The following is a 19,558-nucleotide window of genomic DNA, read 5'->3' on the forward strand; positions in this document are numbered from 1 at the left end:
TCAAACGACAACCGAACAACCGACGTAATAGGACCAGGGAACGGTTCCATTCAAAAGTTATCACAGGTCTTAAGATATTTATCCTACTGGTATATAGTTTACATTATTCTTGTTTACGGGTCCTTTAACTGATATTCCTACACCAAGCCTTCCTGTAAATTACGTAAACTTGCATGTAGTAGAGGTCAGACTTTCGTAGGCAAGCCAATGAAATAAGTGGATTTCAATTTGATCCTCTATTTCTAGATTTCCGGAAGCTTTCCGCACTGTACCACAGAAGCGGCTTGTAGTGAAATTGCGTGCCTATGGAATATCGTCTCAGTTATGTGACTGGAATCGTGATTTCCTGTCAGATAGGTCACAGTTCGTAGTAATTGACGGAAAGTCATCGAGAAAAACAGAAATCATTTCTGGAGTTCCCCAACGTAGTATTATAGGCTCTCTGCTGTTGCCTACCTATATATACGATTTAGGAGACAATCTGAGCAGCCGTCTTAGGTTGTTCACAGATGATGCTGTCGCTTATCATCTAGCAAATTTATCAGAAGATCGAAATAAATTACAAAACGATTTAGAAAAGATATGTGAATGGTGCGAAAGTTGGCAATTAACCCTAAATAATGGAAAGTGTGAGGTCACCAATATGAGTGCTAAGAGGAATCCGTTAAACTTCGGTTACGTGGTAAATGAGTCAAATATAAAGGCCGTAAATTCAACTAAATTGGAAGGAACACAGAAAATGTTGTGGGGAAGCCTAACCGAAGACTGCGTTTTATTGGCAGGACACATAGAAAATGTAACAGATCTACTGAACAGACTGCCTACACTACACTTGTCTGTCTTCTTTTACAATACTGCTGCGCGGTGTGGGATACTTACCACATAGGACTGACGGACTACATCGAGAAAGTTCGAAGAAGGGCTGCACGTTTGGTTATCATCGCGAAATAGGGGAGAGAGTGTCACTGAAATGATACAAGATTTTGGATGGACATAATTAAAACAAAGGCGTTTTTTGTTGCGGCGGAATCTTCTCACGAAATTCGATCACGAACTTTTTTCTCCGAATGAGAAAATGTTGTGTTGGTGCCGACCTACATCGGAGGAAACGACCGTCATAATGAAATAAGGGGAATCAGAGCTCGCAAGGGGATATAGATGTTCGTTTCTTCAGTGCGCTATACGAGATTGCAATAATAGAGAATAATAGGGAATTCGATGAACCCTTTTCGAGTCACTTAAATGAGATTTACGGAGTATCGATGTAGATGTAGATGTGAGACGATGCAGTGTTTCCCAACCAAATCGTTGGAGCATACCATTCGTCCGATTGGCAGTGTGGGAGCGGGCGCTATGGTGCAAGATGGTGATTCCGTCCGACGGCATTCTTGAGCATTTTGACCCTTTGTTGCGTCTCTCCGTAGTGCTGTGGACTGGTTCCACCCTCGGGGACCGAGCGAGGTGGCGCAGTGGTTAGACACTGGACTCGCATTCGGGAGGACGACGGTTCAATCCCGCGTCCGGCCATCCTGATTTAGGTTTTCCGTGATTTCCCTAAATCACTCCAGGCAAATGCCGGGATGGTTCCTCTGAAAGGGCACGGCCGACTTCCTTCCCCATCCTTCCCTAATCCGATGAGACCGATGACCACGCTGTCTGGTCTCCTTCCCCAAAAAACCAACCAACCAACAACCCTCGTGGAAATGGACTAGCAAAGAGTCCTTGCAGTGGGAGAACAAGGTCGTCGTGACCTTACGGGGAATTGTGTGAACTGCTTTGGATTTCTTTCGCGGGGGAGATTTTGGATATTTCCGCTATTGGCTTTGCCATTTGCCCTCGGGCTGTCGGAACGCTATCGGACGAATCATGCGGTTGCACGGTACACCCACCCCCATATTGCCCATCGGTCAAAGACTACGCTACAACGATTTGATTAGGAAACACCGCAACATACCACGTGCTGTCCGGTTCTTTCACCGTGTGATTTTCGCATTTTTGGCGACCTGATGAGAGATGTGCGTGGATGTCGGTTTCAGTCAGACGAGGGAGTGCAAGAGTGGGTGCGACTCCGGATACAAAAAAAAAAAAAAAAAAAAGTTCAAATGGCTCTGAGCACTATGGGACTTAACATCTGAGGTCATCAGTCCACTAGACTTAGAACTACTTAAACCTAACTAACTTAAGGACATCCCACACATCCATGCCAGAGGCAGGATTCGAACGTGCAACCGTAGCAGCAGTGTGGTTCCGACTGAAGCGACTAGACCCGTTCGTCCACAGCGGCCGGCGATTCTGGATCCGTCGGCGGCCGATCACGTTCCGCGGAAAAGCGACTGATGGCCTCGTCTGCTAGTGGCATAAATGTCTTAACGGGCATTGTGATTACTTTTGAATGGAACCATTCTGTGGTTTCATTGTGGCGGCTGTTCGATTTTTATTTGACTGCCCCTTATAGTTTCAGCTTGGGAATATGTCCTTACTGCGCGCACCAGTGCATGTGTGTGTGTGTGTGTGTGTGTGTGTGTGTGTGTGTGTGTGTGTGTGTGTGAGCGCGCGCGCGCGTTCGCGCGCCTGTATATGTGTGTCAGTTCCTGCGACTTGCTGAAAATGTGTCATAACATAAATCACAAGTTTCCATAAAGCATGAAGCACACTTCACCACACATTGTTTTTTCCACGTTACTCAGAATTTTCAAAACCAAAGTTTAGCTACATTGTTTCTCGACCCTTACATATTATGAATGTGTTTTCCTAGCCGCTGTTCCAGGCGAAATTCTTAGCGTCTCTTCATAGACACAAGCAACGGACACGAAACGGTGTGTATTGCTCGACAAGGCGCACTGGTTAACTGGTTGGAGTGGCAGAAATGTGGTGTTCATACCCGGGAACGGGGGCAGGGGGGCGAGGAATTACTTGGGGGCGATAACGGCGTATACTAGAGCTTTTGTACGTGTGAAGTGCTGCCACACGGTAGATGTCTGTACGCGCCACTGAATAATCAAGTGCCCGTTTAGAATACGTTACGTGTATAGGCTCTTCATGACGCTTCACTGGCAGAATCTGTAAACTGCCTCGCCGGTGATGTTACTATTTTCCACCGCTCTGTCCTCTGTCTCGTCATCTGCTGTTTCAGTTGTAAAGGAAAGAGGGATTGAAAGTAAAAAAAGATTCAAAATCTGCCAGTGACCCACTGTAGCATTTCTTCTTGTCGTTGTAGCAAGCAACGAAAAACACGCCACCAACAGATCAACATTTCATCAGAGGTAAAAATATTTGAAGTGATTCCGCAAACTGAGGAATCTCTCTTAGGAATTCACAGTCCTCCAGTTCAAGAACCCAATCCATCTCGGAATTACGACGCAGTAAATGCTTCATTCATATCCATCGTACTCGTCGGAAGCCAACAGTACGTCTTTGACACTTTTTCAGAACTCAGTGGACGTGCCTTCAAGAACAGCTGATGGATCTTAGATTTAACTTATGAACAGTAACAACAATTTCCCTAATTAATTTTCCAAAGTAACTTACACAACTCTTGCTTATCTTTACTTTCTAATAAATTTCCATAAAACTTACGTCAAGAACACAGCGAATTTTTCTTCGCTTCCAACTGATTTTTGGGTACTATGTTCTTCAGAAAATATAGATTTCCATAAAAGCTCGTGAAACACGTGTAACGTAGCAACTTATTACGAGATAACATTCATTGCAGTAAAGCATGCAGCCGTTTACCCCAGTGGCTGCAGGATTGTGTCTTCGTTAAGACTCACAGCGCAGCTGACGCTACTAGCAGTGAGAACGGTCTCAAGTAACGTCTAGTGGGAACGTAAATTCATACCCCCTACGAATCTAAATAAACTATAGTAATTATCATCCAATTTTGCTCAAACTTGGTATACCATCGTTTGTTATTAAGTAAAGGATCCTGTAAGATTTTCAGGCTTTTGTCTCTTATAGTTTCGGAGATTGAGAAAATTACATAAATTTCCAAAAACCGACACTTATCAGTTAGGAACAATATCAGTTTGTCTTTTATTATCATCTAAAGTCATAAACAGAGTTTTCAGTGGTCGCCAAACGGTTCTAGGCGCTACTGTTTGGAACCGCCCGACCGCTACGGTCGCAGGTTCCAATCCTGCCTCGGGCATGGATGTGTGTGATGTCATTAGGTTAGTTAGGTTTAAGTAGTTCTAAGTTCTAGGGGACTGATGACCTCAGAAATTAAGTCCCATAGTGCTCGGAACCATTTGACCGTGTAGGCGTAGTTGAACTCCAGACAACACGAGCCGTGTACCTGCTTCCCGGTGGAATGTCTGGAACTGATCGGCTATCGGACCCCATCCGTTTAATAGGCGCTGCTCATGCCTGATTGTTTACATCTTTGGGCGAGTTTAGTGACATCTCTGAACAGTCAAAGGGACTGTGTCGCTGACACAACATCAACAGTCAACGTCTATCTTCAGGAGTTCTAGGAACCGGGGTGATGCAAAACTTTTTTTGATGTTTGCAGATTACAAATAGCAGCGAGCCTGTAACCTTGCCCTGAGTAATGCCAGATATCAGTTCTTTTTACTCACAGACTTTCCATGAATTGCTACAAACTGTGACCTTTGTGACAGGAAATCACGAATACAGTCACAAACTTAGACGATACACCACAGGCACACAATTTGATTAAAAGCCACATTGAAGAACGGCATCAAAAGCCTTTTAGAAATCTAGAATGCGCAATCAATTTGACAACCCCATTTTCGATAGCACTGATTAATTTGTGAGTATAAAGAGCTAGTCCTGTTTCACAAGAACGATGTTTTCTGAATCATTACTCAGTGTGTCAATACACCATACCTTTGAGATAATGCATAATGTTCGAACACAATATACGAGGGGAGTTCTATTAGCATTTAAACACATATTTTAAGATTATGTTGGTTTAATTGAGGATTCCAGTACACCATATTATTCCCCCCTCTTTTTGCCTAGAGAACTCTGTTTTTCAACACAACCTCCGGTGAACGTGATTGCCTTATCAGCATTGTACCACTCTAATGGTCGACGTCGGAGCCAACATCTTGCTGCATCAGCAACTTCCCCACCATGTACGTACTACTTTCTGCAGATTTCATCATTCATTGGGTCAAAACACATGGAAGATGCGAGACCCGAGATGTAGGGTGGATAAGAAAAAGACAGTCCAGTGAAGATTTGCGAGCTTGTCTGAGGTGCGTAGACTTGTGCGAGGCTTTGCGTTGTCACGGAAAAGAAGAAGTTTTTTCGAATTTTTGTGGCGACGAACAATCTGAAATCATTTCCTCATTTTCCTGGAAGTACCACTACATACTTCATAGTTGATCGATGCAGCATGAGGGGAGACATAAAACAGATTAACTCCTTCAGAATCCCAGAAGACAATCGCCATAACTTTACCGGTTGACTGTAGGCTTTGAACTTTTTCTTCGGAAGGCCACTCCACGGATTGCTGTTTTGTTTCCAGTTCGAAATGATGAACCCATGTTTTGTCACGATCAGCCTTGTAATGCACATGCAACTCCGCACTAGAGCTCCTTCGTTGCTCTTTACACTCTTCGGTCACAACTAGTGGGCGACTGTGTCAGCACCACCAACAGCGACGTCCAGCTGTGCAGCAAGGTGTTTGACTGTAATCCGTCGATCACCTCGAATGAGAGTGTCCGCACGTTCCAAATGCTGCAGGAGTCACCGCTGAGTGCGTCCACCCGGCACACAGGAGAACGGACAGGTTTCTACGACCTTGTTCCATTGATGACTGACACCGCGTCCAACGATTCGTCGTGCTTTTGTTCAGTGCCAGGTCTGTACAGACTTTTTGCAAGCGCCTTATGCATATCTACGACGCTTTGATTTTCCACCAAAATAAACTCAGTGACAGCTCTCTTCTTGGAAAGCACCTCCGTTACAGACGACATTTTGAAAGCTACATACAGGGTCGCCATCTGCCTAAACTACATGAAACTTTAGGTGCTGAAGTGGGAATATTTCACAGTGTCCACAGCAAATTCCGCATGTTTTCAAAAGAAGCTGTCCGACAAAAAAAGTGTTCCATTACTTATTGAAAGGCCTTCGTATGTTCCAAAATCCTACTGCAAATCGACGTATTGAGATGAGCCTGTGGTTCGTAGAGTTACTCCTACTACCTTTCTTGACTACTTGCGTAACGTGTGTTGGTGCTGAAGCCGTCGCTCTCACTTTGGTTGCTATGTGACTAGTAGCTCGTTGTTTATGGCACGCGAAGCGTACTGGCATGCAGAGCAGGTGAATTGTGTTGTTACACGCTGTGGGCGCGATTAGCTATTTTAAGCAGAGACTGTTTGTTTATCGCTGTAAGAGTAAATCACCTGGTTACTCCAGTGGTTTTAAGAGTTTACTGGGTTATTGGTGAGCATGTGGCTCTCTCTGGTTCCATTAAAATTTTGTCGTTATTACTTTTTTATGAAACAGCTGCTACATGATTATGTTATTGTATAGCACATTATTCAGACATCAGCACGTAATGTTGATGCATTAATTTGTTCTGAAAGCAGTGCTGATATTCAAGAAAATAAAAGCGGGTTAAAAACTGTGAGCTATCTGGGGAAGTTAACCTTGCATTACTGAGCAACTGTTTCACCAGGTATCCAGTCTAGCTTACCAAATTCCCAACCAGACTAACATTAATTATAATCTTTTAGTACTCATCTTACGATAACCTGTGATTATATATATATATATATATATATATATATATATATATATATATATATATATATATATATATATAAGACAATTTAAATAAAAAGAAACAAAATCAGTTTATAATTGGACATTTATTTTAACACTGATCATTGTTCCGTTAAAATTTCAGCATATTAAACTTGATTCACAACTAAACTGGTGCCTTATTTAGGATTGTGAAAATGTGAGTTTGTAATCTTACGGAACACATCAAATATGGAGCCAAGATTGGGAGACTACATACAACACTGCATTCGTAAAATAACACACGAAGAACGTTGAAACATATGCAAGAGGAAATTAACCACAACCAACCGATTCAATTTTCACCCAAAGAAGTTACGTTCGTAGCGCAATTCTGTCCGTCATGAAATTACCACACACTAGTATACTAAATTCAAACTAACTCTCTGTGAAATCTTCCCGAAAAGAATAGCTGTGGGCTACTTTGATGATTACACTACATGCTTCACGTGGTCAACTTGGTTTACACAAAGAGTGTAACTCCACAATAATTTTGATAATTCAAATAAATTACATCGAAACGCAATTTACAAAAGAAAAACCTCGAACTGGTTACTATCGTCTTACTATTAACCTGATGGGTCAAACAGTTGTATAAGCACGTGGTACTGGTCTCACAAAGTACTCCCCACGTGGGTTGAACATAAAGAAAAGTTGCTGTATTGAAAAATATTGTCAAGACGAGACGTTATAATCTCACGCACATTCGCATTTAAGATTGATGATCTTAGTTAGAGTTACTGATCAACACGTGGTTCCACTCTACTCACAAAGTAGTGACAAAGCAACTACTGGAAGATATTCTGAACTTCACACTCGAATTATACTGCGTTGCAATTTAAGATAACATTAGATATTTTAGATCTAAACCTGAAATAAAGGTGATTAAATTTTCAGTTAGGCTGAACTTAAGAAATCCATTGTCCTACGGACTTAGCAGAGACGCGCTTAGCCGGAGATCTTACCACTTCAGACGCTCGCTGCGGACAGACTCCCGTGGGCCCCTACCAAGGGTGCTTCCAGATACAAAACGGAAGTGACCAGAGAGGCAGCTTCCTATACCCACATGACAAGGGACTGACAGGACCATACTAACAATACAAACCTCTTTGCTGTTCTCTAGCAGACAGGCTTGTCTGCTACCATCAAGCATGCAACTAGAAATACATTTGCTCATTCATCCTTTCACACAAAAGGGCAGGGGGATGACAGTATCTTATCATATACAGTATATAAAAGAAAGCGGATGTAGGTTCCGTATGAGACTGTGTGACATGAATTACATATAAACTGTGTAATAGTGTGACAGATCGTTCTTGATTATGTGTAAAAGTAACACGTTCCACTCCTCAGTCTCCTCCCAGATAGTCAGAAACACCCCAGTAAATTTAGAAGAGGAATGTACGCCGTAATTGACAACAGTTTTAAAAAATTAACATGAAAGGAATCCAACAGAGACCTTTCAAGCATGGGAAACTTGGTAGCACTGTGGGTTGCTGGTCTTTTAGCAGTCTGGTGACGGTAGTAATACTACATCAACGTGTAATTACAGATGGAAATGGAAACGATCGTATGGCGTCAGTGGCCGGGAGTTCCCAGGCGGGAAGTTCGGCCGCCAAGTGCAAGTCTTACTGAGGGCGACGCCACTTGTGCGACTTGCGCGTCGACAGTGGGGATGAAACGAAGATGAGGACAGCACAACACCCAGTCCCTGAGGGGAGAAAATCTCCCACCCCAGCCGGGAATCGCACCCGGGCTCCCGTGCGTGGCATTCCAACGCGCTGACCATTCAGCTATTGGGGCAGATACGTACTTAGAAGTTATACAGGGCATTAGGGGTATAATTACAGATAATTTGATCGTTGTTACCTAATATGTACTCACCTTAGTGTGTCAGTTGTTTTTTCTCTTCATCTAATAGTCTTTCCGCAAACACAACACATAATTTACTACCTGTTGTTTTCTTCACGGATTTACTGCACTGCTAAATAGACTATGGCTGTCAGTATAGACTAACCGTCTTGTGTCCGTAACTCCACATTTCTACACAAGACCTGCTGCCCAGAGGAAAATGAGCAATAATGGCTTGTTATCACCATATGTACTTGCAGGTACTAACCAACTTAAAAATTTTCTGCTCCCAGTAGTTACAATTATCAGTCTAATGTAATCTTGTCCAGTACACTTCCTTCAATCATCTGTAAAAATAAGTACACTTATATCCATAATATCCTGTATTTACCGATCGTAGGTGGGGTTAAGTATTCTTTGGCATCACAAGCCTTTGAGTTATTGTTTCTGGTTATGGCTGATTGCCAGACACTGTAAATGATCATGTTGTTGCCAAGTTGTCTATCAGAGGGCAACATTCAAGTTATTCTGCGTTTGACTTTGATCCATTTTTGTTGTAAGAATAATTGAAGTGTTTATTTTTATATATTCGAACTCAGAATATATTTAAGAATTTTGCACTAAACCATGTTAAGGATATTGTTCTGTAATTATGATGGTTCACATTTGTACCCTTACTATATACAGGAGTCACTTGTGTATCTTTCCAGTCGCTCAGGACTCTGCGCTGGGCGAGAGATTCACGATAAATGCAATCAAAGTAAGGGGCCAATGGCGTACAATACTCTTTGTGAAACCGAACAGGGATTCCATCTCGACTTGGCGACTTATATGTTTTCAACTCTGTTCAAAAATGTTCAAATGTGTGTGAAATCTTATGGGACTTAACTGCTAAGGCCATCAGTCCCTAAGCTTACACACTACTTAACCTAAATTATCCTAAGGACAAACACACGCACCCGTGCCCGAGGGAGGACTCGAACCTACGCCGGGATCAGCCGCACAGTCCATGACTGCAGCACCCTAGACCGCTCGGCTAATCCAGCGCGGCTTCAACTCTGTCAGTTACTTCTCTACACCAGGGATGCCTGTTACTATGTCCCCCATACGGGAGTCTGTGCGACAGTGAAACGACGGTATGTCTGTACGATCCTTCTGCGTGAGTGATACCTTAAACGTAAAATTTAAAACTTCAGCTCTCCTTTGCTGTCTTCTATTGCCACACCAGACTGGTCGACGAGTGACCGCATGGAAACTTTCGTCACACCAAGCGATCTCATATTCGAATACTTCCTCTCCGCTTTCTACAATACTGCATTTCAGTTAATTTCCCTCGAATGGTTTCACCATATGAATTCCCATTTAATAAACAGAGGCTATAAATGCTTGGCCTGCAATTTTTTTCTGAGTCTCAACTGAGTACCACCAAAGTGTTGTACTAGGGCTATTCGGAAAGTAAGGACCTATAGGTCGCAAAATGGAAACCACAGTGAAAATCAAAACTGTTTTATTTGCAACAGTTAGCTAAAACTTCCAGCTATTTATCACCATAGTCGCCGATCCGACTTAGACGTTTGTCGAAGCGTTGTAGCAACTTTCCAATACCCTCGACATAGAAGGCAGCCGCCAGTGCTTTCCGCCAATTCTCTACACTGGCCTACAGCTCGTTGTCTGTGCCAAAATGTTTTCATAGCCAGCAGTTCATGTGAGCAGAGGTGAAACTCAGAGGGAGACAATTACGGGCTGTATTGTGGATAATCAAACATTTCCAATTGAAAACGATGCAGGAGCATCTTCATTGCCCATGCAAAATGCGGTTGAGAATTGTCTTGAAGAAGAAAACGCACAACAGTTATGTAATGTTGGCTACACAGGCGAAATTTCTCACCAGGCCCTCGTGCTTGGCGGGAGATACTATTGTTCTAGGTATCTTTATGTGCTCCCTGTGTGCTCATAACTAAAAAGAACGACGTAACGCGATCGACGGTCATACTAGAGACACTGCCCAACACACCTGTGCAAAACGTCATCGGATTTTCACTGTGGTTTCCATTTCGCGAACGATCGTTCCTTACTTTCTGAATAACCCTCTCATATGACACTGAAGTGTACGATATTGAACTCTGACCCCGCAACAGTGCTCCATTGTTTCATTGTATGCAATATTATTACAGTAAAGTTGGCTGCATGCAACTTTTACATAGGAGAGAGCCGCGTAACCTCCAGTCTGTTAGTTTAGTCAACGAATGTAATAACGTTTGAGACTGCCCTTTTTTTTGGTCGGGTCTACATTCAGTGAATCCAGTCGTAACCCTTTGTATCAGAGCTAGCAGCGCCCTCATCGGGAAGCACGCGATCCCATTAGTGGAAACGAGAAAATTCAGCAACTGCGGAAATTGGCGCTTCGGTGCGCCAATGTAGCGCAAACCCGTTTCCCGCTAAATGCGTAAGCCTGGTAGCTGCACGAGAAAAACATTCGGGCAGGACTGTTCCGTCGCTGCTACGTATAGTGATTTCATATTTATCAACGAAAACTACAGACCGAATGTTTTTATTGTTCTTGTAGACCGGTTTTCAACTTACTAGGTCTGTCCGAGAAAACAGTTGAGTGTCTCCTTAAAGTACGTTGGTGAACAATTTTGGTGAAACAGATGTTTCATTCAAGTTATGGAAACATAGATCATGCAGGTGCGACTCCTTTAAAGCGCTTGATGTGAATGCTGGGGTGATTCCTTTGACAGGATACGGCCAATTTCCTCCCCCCTCCTTTGCCAATGCGAGCCTGTGCTCCTCCTCTTACGATGTTATCGAAGGACTTTAAACCCTAATCTACCTTCCTTTCCGTTGGCAGTCGGTAACTTGCAGTCTCACTACCAACATTATATGAGGAAAACAGAAAATATAAATACGCAGAAAAGATAATACGACCACCTAAAAATGAGATTATCCGAAAGTCCACAATAGCAGTGCAGGAATGACTAAAAGAGAGTCGTGTAGCAGTTAAAGTGTACATGGCTGTATGATAGATGCAGCTTCTAGGACAGTTAAAGGAACCTTTGTGGAAAACAGAATCAGGTGTTTTAATACCAACAGTTCAGATATCACGTCATTCTAATCAAAGAAATGGAGGCTCAAAGGTTGAAGAAATATATACAAGGGCTATACAAAGACAATTATTAAAGAACTTGGAATATTATCAGTACAATCGCAATACATATATTCACTCGCGATATTCGTTATTAATAACCAATCCCAGTTCAAAAATAACAAAAGTGCTGAACTGCAACACTAGAAAAAAGGATGATCTTCAGTATTCTGGGTTAAATCTGACTTCTGCACAGAAAGAGGTGAATTATGCTGCCACAAAAATGTTTGTTCATTTACCAAATAGCATTAAAAGCCTGACAGATATCCAACTAGCGTCTACAAACAAATTAAAAGAATTGCTGGATGACAACGCCTTCTACTAAAAAGATGAATTTTTAGATATGATGTAGTAATAGAAAAGCATCGTGTAAAAGAAAGAGAAAAAAAAACTTACGCTAAACTGGTACGTTCCACAATATTGCGAAATGCTGTATTCTTGTTCTATGGAACAAGTATTAATGTAATGTACAGGAAACGTACTGATGGGACACAGTACCATATAACTGAAGAGGAATTGTATGAAGATGAGGTAGGAAATGTGGTAATGCGAGAAGACATTGACAGAACGCTAGAAAAGACCTGAGTCGAAATAAAGCAGTGGAAGTAAGACGAAGTTCTCTCGAAATTATTGAGATTCTTGGGACAACATAATACAATACTATACCACATTGAGGTAAAATACACACATCAAAAATATATTTTGCATCACTTCGGTTCCTAGAGTTCCGGAACCTACAGAGAAAATTGGAATGGAGAACAACATAAGCATCATTTTCGCCCTTTTTATTGCTCATGAAAACCACACATTGTATGTTGTACCACCACACAGAAAGACCTTCAGAGGCGGCGGTCCAGATTGCTCTACACCACGCATCTCTAATACCCAGTAGCATGTTCTCTTTCATTGAGCATGCCTGTATTTTTCATGGCATACTGTCCACAAGTTCATCAAGGCACTGTTGGTCCAAATTGTTCCACTCCTTAATGGCGATTCGGCGTGGATCACCCAGAGTAGTTGGTGGATCACGTCGTCCATAATCAGCCCTTTTCAATCTATTCCAGGCACGTTCGATAGGATTCATGTCTGGAGAACATGCTGGCCACTCTAGTCGAGCGATTTCGTTATCCTGAAGGGGAAGTCATTCACAAGATTTGCACGATGGAGGCGCGAATTATCGTCCATGAAAACGAACGCATCGCCTATATGTTGCCGATATGGTTGCACTATCGGTCGGAGGATGGCATTCACGTATCGTACAGCCGTCACGGCGCCGTCCATGACCACCAGCGGCGTACGTCGGTCCCACATAATGCCACCCCAAAACAGCAGGGAACCTCCACCTTGCTACATTCGCTGGACAGTGTCTCTAAGGCGTTCAGCCTGACTGGGTTGCCTGCAAACACGTCTACGACGATTGTCTCGTTTAAGGCATATTCGACACTCATCGGTGAAGAGAACGTGATGCCAATCCTGATCGGTCCATTCGGTATGTTGTTGAGCCTATCTGTACCGCGCTGCATGTTGTCGTGGTTGCAAAGACCACGCCACAGAAGTCGGGAGTGAAGTTGCACATCATTCAGCCTATTGCGCATAATTGAGTCGTAGCACGACATTCTTGTGGCTGCACGAAAAGCATTATTCAACATGGTGACGTTGCTGTTAGGGTTCCTCCGAGCCATAATCCGTAGGTAGCTGTCATCCACTGCAGTAGTAGCCCTTGGGCTGCCTGAGCGAGGCAGTTTCTGTCTCTCTGTATCTCCTCCATGTCCGAACAACATCGCTTTGGTTCACTCTGAAACGCGTGGACACTTCCTTTGTTGAGAGTCCTTCCTAGTACAAAGTAACTATGCGGACTCATCGAACCGCGGTGTCGACCGTCTAGGCATGGTTGAACTACAGACAACACGAGCGGTGTACCTCCTTCCTGGTGGAATGACTGGACTGTTCGGCTGTCGGACCCCCTCCGTCTAATAGGCGCCGCTCACGCATGGTTGTTTACATCTTTGGGCGGGTTTAGTTACATCTCTGATCAGTCGAAGACACTATGTCTATGATACAATATCCATAGTCAACATCTATCTTCAGGAGTTCTGGGAACTGAGTTATTGCAAAACTTGTTTTGATGTGTGTAAATTGATTAGCACTGTACACTGAAGCGCCAAAGAAACTTGTATAGGCGTGCGTATTCAAATACAGGCAGAATAGGACGCAACAGTCGGCAGTGCCTATGTAAGACAACAAGTCTGGTGCAGTCGTTAGATCTGTTACTGCTGCTACAATGATAGTCGGCGCACGAGTAATGGGACACAGCATCTCCAAGGTAGTGATGAAGTGGGGATTTTCCCGTACGGTCATTTCACAGTTGTACCGCCAATATCGGCAATCTGGTAAAACATCAAACCTCCAACATCGCTGCGGCAGGAAAAAGATCCTGCATGAACGGGAACAACGACGACTGAAGTGCAGCGTGACAGAAGTGCAACCCTTCCACAGTTTCCTACAGATTTCAATGCTGGGGCATCAACAAGTGTCAGCGTGCGAACCATTCAACGAAACATAATTGATATAGGCTTTTGCAGCCGAAGGCCTACTCGTGTACTCTTGATGACTGCATGACACCAAGCTTTACGACTCGCTTGGGCCCATCAACACCGACATTGGACTATTGATGACTGGAAATATGTTTCCTGGCCGGACGAGTCTCGTTTCAAATTGTATCGACCGGATGGACGTGTACGGGTATGGTGACAACCTGACGAATCCATGGGCCCTGCATGTCAGCAGGGGACTGTCCAAGCTGGAGGAAGCTCTGTAATTGTGCGGGGCGTTTGCAGTTGAAGTGATATGGAACCCCTGATTAGTCTAGATGCGACTCTTACTGGTGATACGTACCTAAGTACCCTGTCTGATCACCTGCATCCATTCATGTCCATTGTGCATTGAGACGGACCTGGGCAATTCCAGCAAGACAATGTTACACTTCACACGTCTATAATTGCTAAAGAGTGGCTCCAGGAACATTCTTCTGAGTTTAAACACATCCGCTGGCCACCAAACCCACAACATATGAAAATTATCCAGCATATCTGGGATGCCTTGCTACGTGTTGTTCAGAAGAGATCTCCACCTCCTCGTACTCTTACGGATTTATGGACAGCTCTGCTGGATTTATGGTTTCAATTTCCTCCAGCACTACTTCAGACATTAGTCGAGCCCACGCCACGTCGTGCTGCGGCACTTCTGCGTGCTCGCAGGGGCCCTACACGATATCAGTCAAGTGTACCACTTTTTTGCTCTTCAGCGTATTTATAAAAAGCTGGAAAACGGGAGATACATGGAAACATGTATATATGTATTTTTTGTGCTACCATTCACAAATCAACACTACAATTATAATCTCAGGTCCGAATTGATTGGACAAAGACATCAGTCAGTAACTTGACATCAGTCAGTAACTTGACAGTCAGGAAAAGGGAGGGCTGGGGAGGGGGTGTTTATAGTTACCGGGAGCTCCAGTATCAGGTTAGCTCACTGGACACGTATTCTGGAGGATGAGTGCTTGGCCGAAAACTCACATAATTGTAATCACCTGACCTCTCTGGAATCCCGAGAACTTTTTTTTCACCAACCATCGTTTATCCCTCTCAGATATTATAGCGAATTCCTTGCCAGAATTAGACCCCATCTTAATCACGATACATCATAGGTGGACCGGGCCAAAAACTATACCCAGTCGTTGGCAGAAAGCACAGCTTTCACCTTTCTATAAGAAGGGTAGCAGAAGTGATCCAAGCAACTCCAATATCCATGATATCCATTTCTTGTAGAATCTTAGAACATGTTCTGAGCTTAAACATAATGAAGTATCTCGAACAGAATGACCTTTTCCATCATGGATTCCGAAAACATCGATAATGTGAAAACCGACTAATAGTTTTCCCACACGATATCCTGAAAGCCATGGATCGAGACAGTCAGGTAGACTTAGTATCGCTCGATTTCCGAAAAACATTTGAGTTAGTACCACTCCTGTGCTTATTATCAAACGTGCGGTTGCATGTGGTGTCAAGAAAAATTTGTGGATGTGTTGGTGACTTCTTGGTAGGTAGAATGCAGCATATTAACTTGGAGGGAGAGTCATCGAGAGATGTAGAAATAACTTCGCACGTGATCCAGGAAAATATATTGAAACACTCACTGTTCATGTTATATGTTAAAGATTTTGCAAACAATTTTATTAGCATACACAAAAATAATTATTTACAGAAGTTTTTTCACCATACACAAAAAAGGAAAGAAGATGAATGCACACAATTAGAAATCAATATGCACATGTTGGTAAGAAAATTTTCAGTTATGTCTTTACAATAGCATGCAAAGGTTATTTTTTACTGGTGGACGCAATTTAGCCAGCTGTTACTGCATAACAATCGATACTCAGTAGTAGCCAAACTAAAAAATTAAGTTTAAAATGCCAAATTTAAATAAAATGTGATGTGTGGATATAGGATCTTCGCAACTTCATTACACGTCTTCGTAAATCGATGTGTTTCAATTCCGCAAAATGTGAGTTCTCTACGTGCCCCATATGTGACTCTGTATTGTCAGTTGTATTCGTAACATTTGGTGGACTTACGAAGATTTATCTGTTTCTACTCCAACGAGTAACCAGATGCTGATTCCGGCTCTCTTAAGCATCGAAATCAGTACACTGGCGTAAGTTCACCAAATACAATTTCAGTCTAGTACTCCAGTGCGACAACGCCAAATTTCGTTGTGTTTATGGCTACCAAACGAGGTTGTCATCAAAGCGGACATTGTCAGACGCCATCACAAAGGATGTGCCTTCGGTGTGTTACCTGCCGTAGCTCTTACGGACAGGCGTTGCAGGCATTTGATTAGACGATATGTCTTATCATCATAAAATACCAGCTTGTATCACATACTCCTTCTTCGCCTTCAAATTCTGTATTTTTTGTGAATGTAAGTAGAAAGAAAAAGAACAGGAAACCTTTACGAGTGCGGCTGGTGCTGATATACACGAAAACACTCGCTTCTAAGTATTCAGGACTTCTAGCGATCTTTTTGGTTGTCTACTTGTCCGTAACACTGCAGAGGGGAGCGGGTACCCGCATACAACGCAGTGGGTCGATTCTGTAGCGAGAACAGTCTGCTCCAGTTTTACCCACTAGCACTTTTTTTCTGGGAAAAGACGTGTATTCTATCGTATCTATATTATCTGTGGCTATAATTAGAATATCAATGAAAATTAATCTCGCTGAGTTGATGGAAATTCTGGGAAGCTTCTGGTTACTTTCCCTTAACATTTCTGTCCCTTTAGCGCCTCAAAACGTAGTCTACACGAAGCGGCAGCCATTGTGTGGCAACTATTTTGTAATACGAGTTATACAACACGGTTTTGATAGCTTTTCAAAGTGAAAAGGAAGGGTTAATATATGTCCAAGATGCAGACTGGAAAAGAAGACAGTTTCCAGAATATCATTTTAGTTAATCTCTTGTTCTTATTGTTCAAGGTTTAACTGTCTGTGTGTTTCGACCTCTCACCATTTTCGGCCAAATATTTTTCTCTTTTCGCAAATCTCTTCTCTCACTAGGTTAATAACAACAAGTTGTTTCTTAGTTTCTAGTGTGTTCGTCATTCCGTCCTCAACATTCGTACTTACGAGATGAACTTTCAGTTCCGCTCTTACATTCTTGATGGCACCACTTTGTCATGTGACACGTGTAGAGGCACCTCCTGCTTTTCCTTAACAGTAGTAGTCTATACCAGAAATACTTTTCAGATTTTGGACAGGTCGACATTATGTCAGTTGTTTTTCGAAAAATTTCATGTCATTTTATACACAATATGTCGTATTTCAATCTAGAGTTTATGAAAATGAATTACTTTGTTTTCGTTATACAGTAAAAATTTTTTTAGAAACATCTGAAATTACGAAATATTTGGCACACTTAAAATTTGTATTATTATTTATGCAATCTAGTGGTGATTGTTATGTTTATTTCTGGATTCATTTATAAAATAATAATCTAAACTACTAGAAAATCATTTGTCAAGAAAAACTGTAAACCCTTTGGAATATTGTTATTACCGCAGAGTGACGTAGTAGGAAGCATGCTTCGGATGTGATTGAACGTATTTTTGTATTTTGCACGAACAATGTAATTTCGCATTTTTTAATTGAAAACTCAAGAGACAACGTGATATAGTAAAATGCGACTCAATAAAATGTCGTAGAAACAAACATTATGCAAAGACATTCTTCAAAATTATTTAGATCAATTGAACCAAGATAACCTAAAATGTGATAATTTCAGGTTCAAGAATCAGACCCCTAGACATGAAGAACTGGAGCCAACTGTGTGAGAAAAGATAAGTAAAAAGTTTATTGTAAATCTTACTCCTCTCGATTCCTCTGAAAAGACTTCACCATCGTGGCCAGTAGCAACAACAGGGAGGGAGGGGTAGATTACACACGCCAAGCCATATTACTTTCCACTGCTACAGGAGAGCTCTCTTTGCAACACTCATCTCTAATTGCTCGTGATTTCCATACGAGATAGAAGCGAGCCGGAATATAGAAATTTGATTATCATTGACCTCTCTCTATACGATACGATCAGCATGATCTTCTTGGGGTAGTTACGTTTGCAGGAAACTGATTCACGCAGCAAGAACGCTTTCATAGACTGACACCCTCACTGATCAACTGCGACACCTGGAATGCAGTTTGAACGCTGCCTCAGTCTTCAAGAAAACAGGACTGATGTTTAGAAAATATTTTCTAAAGTGTATCGATCTCTCCAACAAATTTTCTCGACTCAGAATTGAGACTCACTCAGTTACTTGTGTTTATTGAGACCGACAGCGATAAAACAACTCTCGCCACCAGCGATGGTAGGAGCTCCGCTGCCTGCCCACGTAGAATCGTGGCCACCACAGACACTGCGGGTTGGCTTAAGAGAGAGAAAGATTTAGTACCTCTGCCGCAAGTCGATATTCCCTGCGGCCCAGGCTGTATCGATATATTACAGGTGGTGGGCGCCTCCTCTAAGCCCTGAAAGACTCAGCGACTGGGATGGTCAGTGGCTCCTAACACAGCCTTTGCCCAGCTTCGTTTTTTTTTTTTTTTTTTTTTTTTGACATCACTCTTCTCATTGTTTCAGACGACCTGCCATGATATCCTTTCTAAATTTCGAAATTGCACCTATAGCCAAGCTCCTCAATTATTTTCTGTATATACTCAATCTTCTATCACAACTTATGTCCTCTACACCTGCCTGTACTACCGCGGAAGGTATTCCTTGTCCTTTCAACCTGTCCCTTCAGTTTTCGACGTGTTTCTCTCGTCTCAGATTCTGTGGAGAACTTGTAACCATCTCCCTCTTTAATCGGTTATGCAAAAATAATCGTGACGGCGTTGCCTTAAAAGAATCAGAAAATTGAGGCAGTCGTTTCCAAAATAATAACTAATTAATGGTGGGAAGTTTATTACAAGGCATTTTTACAAGTGACTTACTGCATTCTCTTCTTACGTAAATTTTGAATAAACGTTATGAAGTACCGCGAATGCAACGAAACGGTTCCATAAAGTTCTGAGCAGGCCACAGCAAATCACTCTGGTTATTTCTAAACAGAGTCGTCAGTCCAAAAAGACAAACTCTATTCACTGAGCAGTCGGTTATCAGAACAGTAAATTAAAACTTCACTAATGTATACAAATGTGTGCAATCGAAATATCTGACATACGTGACCAGCAGCAC

Source organism: Schistocerca serialis, chromosome 1 (assembly GCF_023864345.2).
Source record: "Schistocerca serialis cubense isolate TAMUIC-IGC-003099 chromosome 1, iqSchSeri2.2, whole genome shotgun sequence".
In the NCBI taxonomy this organism is placed as follows: Eukaryota; Metazoa; Arthropoda; class Insecta; order Orthoptera; family Acrididae; genus Schistocerca; species Schistocerca serialis.